This window comes from Rhea americana, unplaced genomic scaffold (assembly GCF_003343005.1).
Source record: "Rhea americana isolate MKP2758 unplaced genomic scaffold, rheAme1 scaffold_651, whole genome shotgun sequence".
Taxonomy (NCBI): Eukaryota; Metazoa; Chordata; class Aves; order Rheiformes; family Rheidae; genus Rhea; species Rhea americana.
In genome coordinates, this window is record NW_028186814.1 from 665 (window position 1) to 10,510 (window position 9,846).

Consider the following 9,846-nt stretch of genomic DNA (forward strand, 5'->3'; position numbering starts at 1 on the left):
TGGCAGGGGCAGAGGGAGGCTTGGTCATGGCTTTTTCACACTCCAACGCACACCCAGAGGTCCAGTGTTCATGCCAACAGTGTGTCCTGGAACGGGGGGCTGGAAGGGGGAGAGGTGTTTTCTGCTCTCCCCCTCTAAGGTGGCAGAAGGTTGCTCAGTTGTTCATGGGTGGCTGCAGGGCAAAGTACTGCTTGGCTGTGGCAGCCCAATGAAGGCTGCCCAGCACCAGTAAGCCTGCACTGCCCAGAGGGGACCTGTCCAGGTGGCAACAGGGCCCTTCATCCCCTCCTTTTGCGGCCCCTGCTGCCAGCACCTACAGCTCTCCCTCCTCTCCTYCTCTGCTGGAGCCAGGTTCTTCTCCCTGCAGCCAGATGGGGGTGCCAGCAGAGCAGCAGGAAGCTCCGCAGCCCAGCCAGGCCTTTCCCAGAGCCACACGACAGGTATGGACAGACCTGGACACCTGCTTTGTGCCCACACCTCTCACCGGCTCCTTCTGTGCTTGCACAGGCCTTCCTGGAGGGTCGAGCTGCTGCCCTGCAGGCATCCCACACCAGCATGGCATCATCTCCCTTTGCTTGGTCCTTGCAGGCTCCGAGTGCTCTGGATGACGTGCTGCAGGTGGTGCTGGTTGATTTGCACACCTCCAGCGTCCAGGAGCTGCAGAATGCACTGCAGGTCTGCCACGTACAGGGACTGCGCTTCCCATGCCTCTGTCTCTCACGCTGAAGGAACGGGACCCCTCCAAACTGAGCACCACACACACTCCACCCTCGCCAGACCTGGCAACAAAGAGCATGCTGCAGCACAGCGGCCAGCTCCCTCAGAGAAGCAGGAGGCTTCTGCACCATGCCCCTCTTTCTGACCGCTCCCTGTCTCTTGGGTAYGGGCAGAGGCCAGCCCCCCTCCTCACAGGGCTTTGGTGCGGTGGGAAAGGGCTGCTCACTGCCCCTCCTCAACAACAGCCTCTCCTCTCCCAAACCTTGCCCTGGCACCAAAGCACTGTGAGGAGTTGCACCCTTCTCCTAAGCCCCACGCAGGTGGCACCTGGCAGCTGGCACTGTCACCTCAGTGCCTCCCCCTCCTTCGAGCTTTCCTGCCCAGATCAAGGCAAGGCAGAGACTGACTGCAACYTGCCCAGCCTGCAAGGGGAGCACAGCCCGGAAGCTTTCCTCCGCCGCCTTCCCGATGGGCTGTAGCACAGCTTTGCCATTGCAAGCCCCTCCAGAGCTTTTGGCCCCAAAGCCCTCTGCTCCTGGGCAGGTGCCTGAACGCCCCTGTGGAGGGGCGCCTGCAAAGCAGCAGAGGCTGCAGTGGCAATGGGCTCTGGCTACTTCCCAGCACATGGCGACGTCAGTCTGGGCATCTGTCCCCACGCCTGGGAGGGCCTCCGGGGGCAGGAAGCCAGTGCAAAGATTTGCCCACGTCCCGAGGACGCCCTGGCGTGCATGCTACCAGGTGCTGGCGGCTCCTGGGAGAGCTGTCACCTGCCAGGGCCGAGCATTGCTTTCCTTCCCGCAGGTGCTGCTGCCCTTCACAGAGTCCCGGAGAGCAGCTGAGTGTGAGAGGGCTGTGAGGAGGATTGCCAGGCTGAGCAAAGCACTTGTCAGCGCTTGCTCTCTGGAGGTAAGGAGCCTTCAGCGCAGGCGACCTCCTGGCACCCCTCACCAGGGTCCTGCCAGAGCCGTGGGTGGCATGTGCAGACCTTGCAAGGAGGCAGCCTCCCCCTCCCCTTGCCGTGGCTGCTGTGCGGAGTCAGGGCTGCGCAGAGGCAGCTGAGCTAGCCCCTGCGCTTCGCCAAGGAGCTAAGAGTCTGCCAAGGAGGACGGGCTGGGACACACACTGCCACAGCCCATTGATCATGGCTGCGAGCAGCCTCTGGCCCCAACTGCCTCACCTGAGCGCTACTCCTGCCTCGCAAGGTCGGCGTCCCCTCTGAAGGAGGCCAAGACAAGCCTGCCCTCTCTGCTCCGGAGGACTTCCACCTGCTGGGCAAGCTGGTGGGGAGACTCCTCCTCTGCTCTGCTCTCGAGGAGCAGGCCATCAGCTGGGGGGCTGCRGATGCTCTGCACTACCTCTACAGAATTGCTCGGCTTGGGGCCCTCCGGGCACAGACAGGTACCCAAACAAAGCTTGATTTGCTCTGTTGCTGCCAATCACGCATTGCTTCCTGTCCCTTTAAGGCCCCCATCTCAATTTTTCCATCCTTCCTAGCATGACTGTCCTTGTGGGGMAARAGCTGCTCCTTCYRGCCAGTCTCATCCTCTCTTGCTTCTGCTCCCTCAGTGCTTTTCAGCATCCCACCACGCACCACTCTGAAAGGGTCTTTTTCCAGCCGTTGCTGCCCTCCAGTCATGCAAGAGGTCCACCGCCCTGCAACACACACACATCTCCCTTATTGCAGGGATATTTTAGCTTTGGGACTGCAGGGAGAGCTCTATCTAGGTCCTTCCAGTTCCCTAGGCCGTGAGCACTGGGGGAACCTGCAGTGGGTGTCCCTTCAGCCACTTCTTTTCCTCCTGAGCTCTCTCTTGCTCCCATCACCCTGCAGCCTTGGCTTTGCAGCCTTGTCCAGCCCTTCCACACTTGACTCCGGCTCGCAATCTCCCTAGCTCAGTCCCTCTAACTTCAAAGCCTTTTTCAGCAGGTGTGCCAGTTAGGGCCAAGCTGCTCTGTCCTACTGACTTGTGTGTTATCCCTCCCGCCCACACAAGAAGCTGGCAGGGGACAATGCAGAGCACCCGCAGCTCCAAAAGGAAGGGCAAGCCAAGCACACTGGCTTCTGGCTTGCTTTCTCCAACAGCACCAGCCATATAACCTTGGCAAGGAGCTCCTCCCATGCTGGCACTCTTGGCCATGGCATCAGCAGCACACCTGTGTGAGCAAATGGATTYRGAAGCAGTGGGGCTGCTGTGGCCTCACTGTCCCTGGTGAGAGGGCTCCCGCTGCCCCTGCTCAGGCCATGTCTGAAGGCTGCTCTTCAGGGTCACCGCAGCTGCTCTAGCCCTCCTGCGCACCAGGAAGCTTGGCTACACTATAGAGCTAGTGCCCAGCAACTCTGACCCCCACTCTGCCCTTTCCTCCTCACACACCTCTTCTCTCCTCCTCCACAGGGCAGGCACTGCAGCCCCTCCTTCCAGCTGTCCCCCAGCCCGCGGCCAGCACTGCCCCTGCTCCAGAGCTGCTCTCCCTGCTTGGCTAAGCAGCACCGTCAGGGTGCTCACAGACACTGTGTTTTCCATCCCCTCCTTCCTCCCCTAGATCTTTGGGAAATACCTCCTGCCCTCAGAAAGGAAGGACATCATCCTCATGGCCCTTGAGGGCATGAGAGACTCCAGCATCTTCGACCTGCAGGCAGCTACCAGCATGCTGGATGTGGTCCTGATGGAGCCCACCTCCTSGCTGAAGAAYRTAAGCAGCCGCTGGTGGGATTGCCCTGCACTTGAGCCCTTTGAGGGGCTCTGCCTCCCTCCCAGCTCAGCTCTCTCGGGCATGCAMCACCATCTGAAGCCAGCAAAGCRTGGCRGGAAGGGAAGCAGCAGCTCTCAGGGGCAGCCGAGGAAATGGCTGCCCTCCTTCCCAGCCGTGTGCCCTCCAGGTGCCCAAGATCGTGAGGTGCATCTACGAAAACCTGAGGTGCATCAGCACGAGATCAGTGCAGTACAGCGCAACTTACTACTTCTCCTGCTGACCTACCTGTACCCCAGTGAGGTGGTCATAAGCCTGCTGAACTGCTCCCCACCATGTGGCAAGTACAGGCCCCAAGAGCCTTGAGGGCTTCTTCCCTCACAGAGAGGGGAGGCTGCCCAAAGCCTCTGTGCTTGCTGGACCCAAGGAAAACTGCAGGAAATGCCCAGGACAGGGGCCTCCCATCCCCACCATACTTCCCAGCCCCTTGCTGGCATCCACCCCGCCTCCACGGCCACAGCTGACCAAGGCAGCCCCAGAGCCCCACTGCCAGGCTGCCCCATGACCCACAGCAAACATGGCTCAGTCATCGCCTGCTTGCCCAGACAGGGCCCTCCGGGCACTCCGTGCAAGAGTGGAGCGGGTAGGGCGAGGGCTGCAGCCTGGCTCCCCTGGGGCTTGCTCAGGCCACGGAGCTGTGRCCGAGGCTGCCCTGCTGACTGGGCGCCCTGGGCCTGCAGCATTGCCACAACCATGTGGGAGGTAACGGTCTGCCTGCCCCTTTGGACAGGGTGCTGAGGAAGCTGCTGAGCATCCTGAAGGACCAGCTGGTTCTCAAGGGCCTCAGAGCTGTCACAGAGGACACCTGCTTCCTCCCCCTGGCTGTGAGTTACCACACGAGGCCTCGCTGGCCCTCAGGGCTGGGCTTGCCTCAGGGCAGGGACTGCACTGGGATGGGGGCAGGGGCCAGGACCAGGGCCAGGGATGTGGCAGGGACGTGGCCACTGCACAGCCTCAGCAGGCTACAAAGCCTGAGAGCGGATGCCCAGGCTGGTGTGCACGATACCTAAGGCATGTCACGCTGACACAGGGGGGCTCCTGGTGCCCACGTTAGAAGTGGCAGCCAGAGCCCAGAGGGCTGCCCTGACATGGCCGTGGCCTGGCAGCCAGGCTGCAGCCTCCAGCTGTGTCTCCCGTGGGCCAGGGCAGTGCTGGAGCCTCACGCCATGGACACCAAGAGCCCAGGCACTGCCACAGCAATGTCTTTGCAGTGAGAGTTCTCTCCAGGTGTTTCTTGCGGGCAAGGGAGGCACTGTGCGAGATCCTTGGGCAACCTACTTGCCAACAGACTGTCACAGCGCTCTTCTCCCAGCTCTACATGGCGCTGCTCTTGCAGATCTCCTTTGCTGCAGCCTTCCTGCCCCAGAAGAGTAGCGCCTGCTGGAGGAAATGCTGCCCAGGGGGAAACGACTTCTCCAGGCAGCCCTGGGAGGTGCTGTGTCCTGCTTCTCCTGCCTTTCCTAGGTGCCCTCAGCCAGCTCAGAGCTCTCAGCTCTGAGCGTGACTGGCCTTTGCTCCACATGCAGGTTTGTGGTGCAGGCCATGAAAGCCCTGCTCTGCTGCCCTGGATACGAGGAGCAGGTCCTCACCATCCAGAAGAGGGCCGGCTGCGACCTGCTTCTCAGAGCAGAGACACAGCACAGCGGAATCAGGATGCTGGCCAGGTGAGGGACCCTTTTGCCCAGCCCTGCCTCAGCCTTGCTTGGCTGGAGACAGGGCTTCTTTGTGGCCCAGCTTCAAAAGCTGCACCTTGTGGAGCCCATGTTACTGGCTGTGGGAGAGGAGAAGTGACAGCCCTGAAGACCTTTAATGCCCTGTCCTTGGGGACTGGACACACGGCCCAGCCAGCACCACCAGCCTGTCTGCACACAGGCTCCCCAAAGGCTCACAGGGGCTGCCCCAGGGCGGCGTGCTAGAGCACAGGAAAGATGTAGTGTGCCCAAGAGCATATGGGGAGATCCCAGGAGGAGGAGGCTCCAAAGAGGGCAAGTAACACACCGTCCTGCAAGAGCAGGGCTTTTGTGTAGCACAGGTGTTCTTCCAGTCGTGCTCACCAGGTGAGCCTAACGGTGCTGGAGACAGACTTTCCAGTGGGGAGGTGTGTTRGCAAAAGACCCCCGCTCCAGGAGCAAAGGCTACACAAGCTGCAGCTGAKTCCTGGCCTGCACGATAATGGCTGGAGCGGGCCGTGCCACCCTTGAAGAGCTTTGCCTGCAGCTCCTCACCACTGCTGCTTTCTTCCCCTTGTCAGAGAGATGAGGACAAACACAGCTCAGCAGCGTTCCTGCATCTTCTGCCAGGTGGAATCACTTCTCAGCAGAGGGGACAAACTGCAGGAAGTCCTGGTCATGACTTTCTTTGTGGAGGTAGGCCTGGTGGCAAGCAGTGCCCCTCTGAGATGCCKCTGAACCCTCCACTCCCTTGCAGGCATGGCCACGAGCTGAGAGAGCAGCCAATGGAGCTGGGCCAGTGAGTGCGCTGCTTGCAGTATGCCTGGCCTTGGCCCGTTTCTGCAGGGGCCACCCTTGTAACCACCAACAGTTGGTGCCTCCTCTGTGCCAGCTCTTGATATTCAATTGCTCCACCAAGGCAAGAGCAGAGGGACAAGTGACCAGGAGGGCACAAGTGGTTCAGAGGACAGAAGGAGCAAGCAAGGACTCTGTGCTGTGTGCCATGCAGCACAGGGCATAGGGGGTGCCTGTGGGCCTTCCACAACCACTGCCACCTCCAGCACAGGCCTTGCGCGCACCTGGTGCCCTAACCACAGCTCTGAGTGGGAAGCAGGAGCTTCATGAGATGCGGAGTCCTTCAGGCTCTGCCAGTCTCTCACTGCTCTGTGTGTTTCAGCTGCTGAGCTGTGCAGACCTTAAAGCTGTGGACTGCTCTGTCTTCTACCTGCTCCAGAGGTACCTGAGGCATCAAGGTGTGGAGATGCACTCACAGGTGCTCAGAGGCCTCATGACACTTTTCAAGAGACCAGAGATGGTGAGTATGGCCATGAGTCAGGTGAAGGCATGAGTCAGGCAGCCTGGGGCTGCCAAGCAGGCAGGGGGTAATGCAGTGCTTGGCCTCTGCTGAGGATCAGGAAGCACAGAGCTCGCTCCAGTTTCCCTCACTGACCACTTTGCCCTCTCTTGCCAAGGGGTCACAGCCTGCTCCAAATCAGCTTGGAGCTCTCAGCCTGGTGCTGCAGCCTGCAGTGCCCCCGCGGTGGGTGTGCACAGAGCCCTGGCAGTGGGGCCCTGGGCTCTGTGGCAGAATGAGCCTGCCAGGGTGGGCACTGGCCACTGCCTGGGGAATTTCCAAGTGCAGAGGGCTTCTAACCAACCTGCCCCTTGCAGTGGGTCAGAAGAGGGGGCAGCTGAGGTGGTGAGGAGGAGCCTTTGCTCTCCTGTCCTCCTTCCCTGCTGCCTGCTCTCCCACACCCTCAGCACTCACCAGGAACTACTGCCTGCTAGGAGGTTACTGCAGTAATAGTTCCTGTGGTGCTGGTGGTGAAGTGAGAAAGAGGCTGGTGTTTAAGATCCAGAGGTGTTTTGCCCGGCTGGGCCTCCATGCCTCACAGGCAGGACATTTGTTGTTCCCTAAAGGCTAGAAAAATGCAAGAGCTGCTGCCAGACCTCATGGAGATGCTGCAGGATGCCAACACAGACATCCGGATGAAGGCCCTGGTTGTCTCCGGCAACGTGGTCCAGCATATGGATTGGGCAGTGGTGGGCCCCGTCGCTCTGCAGCTGGTGGAGAAGCTGGTGCCACTCTTTGATGATGTAAGGCTGGGGCGGGGGGAGCCAGAGCCCAGCAGATGGGCACTCTCTAATGACAGCTGCCCTTGAGCCCAGCCCTGGGCGCAGCACTCGGATAGTGCCTTCCCCACTCTGGGCTTCTCTGTGCTCTCCTGGCATGGCTTTTGGCCTCTGYARWGCACCTGTACAACATCCCTCYGACAGGTTTAKACCAACRGSTGCTCCAAGCCCCCCGTGCAGGGTGCAGAGCCTTTCAAAGCCCAGACGGCTCCTCCAGCGGCCACTGCCACACAGGACCATGCACTCGCACTGCCTGCTGTGGCTAGCAAGCTAAGCCTTGCGCAAGTGGTGTGCGCCTGGGAGTCGTGGTGCAGGGCCAGCCCAGCCTCCTCCTCAGCCCAAGCCCTGGGGCACCTTCTCACATGGCTGCCTGGCTACAAGCTGCTGCTGGTGCTCTGCCTGGGTGGGCAGCAGCCCTTGCTGAGCTCCCCTCCTCCTCCCTCCTCGCAGGACTCCAGCCAGCTGCGAGAGCTCTCCATCTGCYGCTTCAGAGAGCTGGTGGAGATTGTGGTGGGGAAGAACAAGAAGCAGATGCAGCAGAAAGTGCATAGGTGCCTGCTCCCGCTGTTCTTCCACATGAATGACGAGACCCAGAGCGTGGCCAAGGCAAAGATTTCAAACCTAGMCAGTAATGAGGGGAGGAGCAACCCCGCACCCTTCCACGATGCCCCCAGCCCTGGCTACAGCTCAGCAGTGCTGGGGGGATGTCTGCTGGGCTGCTCAACAGCAAGAGGCAGGCGAGGTGCTGGTTGTGCTGCGTCTCTGCCCTGGGCATTGAACCCACTTGAGAGCACTCCTGCTGCTGCCTCTTCCCACAATGGGCTGGGAAAGGGGCAGAGGCGARCCAAGGGGAGGGGGACAGCAGGCCTCCTCCTGCAGGCTGTGGTGCCATCTCCCACTCTCTGCTGCTGCACAGGCCTCCCAGGAAGCCCTCATCACCGCTGCCCAGTGCCTCAAGTGGGAACAGCTTAGGGACCTGAGCCAGACTGGGCAGACGTGGAGGATTGGCAAGTGCTTGGTAAGGAGATCCCCAAAGGCCCAGGGCCAGCCTGGGTAAGACCTGCCCACACACACTGCTGTGCTTGGGGGAGGTAGCTGTGCCTCTCCTGCACTGCTCCAGCCCCAAGCTCACCACCTGCACCTGCAAACTTGAGCCTTCCTCTCAAGTGCATAGCCCTGGGGGGCTCTTTGGCTGGCCCCTCTCTGACCCCTCCCAGGTTGCAGAAGGAGACCCTGCCCCACGGGGCCTTAGCAGCACACCAGGTTCTCCACACCTCAGGGCCACACTCTGCCTGCTGCTCTCTCCCAAGCTCAGCCCCACAWGGCTCCTGCCTGGCAGATGCCACAGCCCTGATAGAGCAGGCAAAGGGAAGAGGGTGCTGGAAGGATGGCTTTGGATGGTCTTGTGTGCCAGCCCCATGCTCTTGTGCTCTCGGCAGCTAGTGAGAGGCAGGAGCTACGTGGAAGAAGACCTGCGCCAGAGGCTGCCCTACTAGGAGGACTCTCAGACATCCTTGCGAGATGTGGTCATGAGGTTCCTTGGTGAGCCACAGCCCCAGGGCTCCCTCCCTCTCTGAGCAACTTGCTGGGCTGGGGCATCTAGGAGCCCAGGTGGGCTACCTGGGAGCCTTGCTGGTTCCCACGCCACCTCAGCCACTGCACTGTCCTGGGCTCAGCCCTGCCAATGGGGAGGCGGCTATGTCGTGGAGCTGGCAGGGCCGGGGGGCAGCTGTGCTGGAGGGAGCGCACCGGGTAGTGCCAGGTGTGAACGCTGGTGTGTGTCTAGGGCTTGCTGGGCAGCACCTGAAGAGCCCAAGGGAGCAGAAGCTGCGGGACATCTGCAGCGGTGAGTAAGGGCAGTGCTGCGCTGGCCATGGTGGGTGTGAGAGGGGGGCAGAGCAAGGGCAGTGTGCTCCAGGCCCTGCCCAGCTGCAGGGAAATATTTCTGGGACAGAGGAATATGTCAGGGGTGTTTGGAGCCACTCCTGGGCAGCAACTTTCAGCTGATCTGTTTGCCCTACCTGCTCCCTCCTCACCATGGGAAGAGCTATGCAGGGCTGCAGGCACTGCAGACACGTGGGTTTCATCGCTGCTCTCTTTCTTTCTGTCCCAGTCCTTTGACCCTTGCAGAATGACATCGAGCCCTCCATGCGGTCCCTGGCTACTCAGAACATCATCATCCTGGGMACTCCACGGAAACAGCCAGCATCAGGATGGAAGCTGCCTTCCCTGTGCTGCTGGCTCCGGAGAGCAGGGGACAGGTGGAACTGGCCTCTGGGCAACAGCTCTCTTTGAGTAGAAAGAGGAGGACAGTCCCAGGCTCGTGGTGCCCTTCCATTGGTGACCACCACATGAGTGTATGGAGCAGTCTGGATCCTTCCAGGTGTCTGCTGCAGCTCACCCCTCAGGCTTGATGGCCAGAATGAAAGAGGCCAAGGGGATTTCGGACCACAAATGAGTTCTGCCTATGGAAGCTATTTGAGGGAAAATCAGGTGAAGGGCTTACACAGGTGTGCCCATGAGCCAGGGGACAAGACATGAGGGAAGGGAAACGCTGTGCCACCATCCCCTACATTCC

At 60.7% G+C, this 9,846-nt stretch overlaps 1 pseudogene across 1 annotated transcript; it reads left to right on the plus strand.

Moving 5' to 3' along the window:
• Positions 1 to 1,858: 1,858 nt before the first annotated feature.
• Positions 1,859 to 9,592, plus strand: LOC146586771 (maestro heat-like repeat-containing protein family member 7; annotated as a pseudogene). The gene is made up of 14 exons (XR_014897765.1): positions 1,859 to 1,864; positions 1,920 to 2,115; positions 2,645 to 2,652; positions 3,259 to 3,375; positions 3,596 to 3,749; positions 4,992 to 5,129; positions 5,717 to 5,831; positions 6,313 to 6,450; positions 7,056 to 7,232; positions 7,719 to 7,874; positions 8,185 to 8,286; positions 8,708 to 8,810; positions 9,055 to 9,114; positions 9,382 to 9,592. The product of XR_014897765.1 is annotated as a maestro heat-like repeat-containing protein family member 7 (transcript).
• Positions 9,593 to 9,846: the final 254 nt, after the last annotated feature.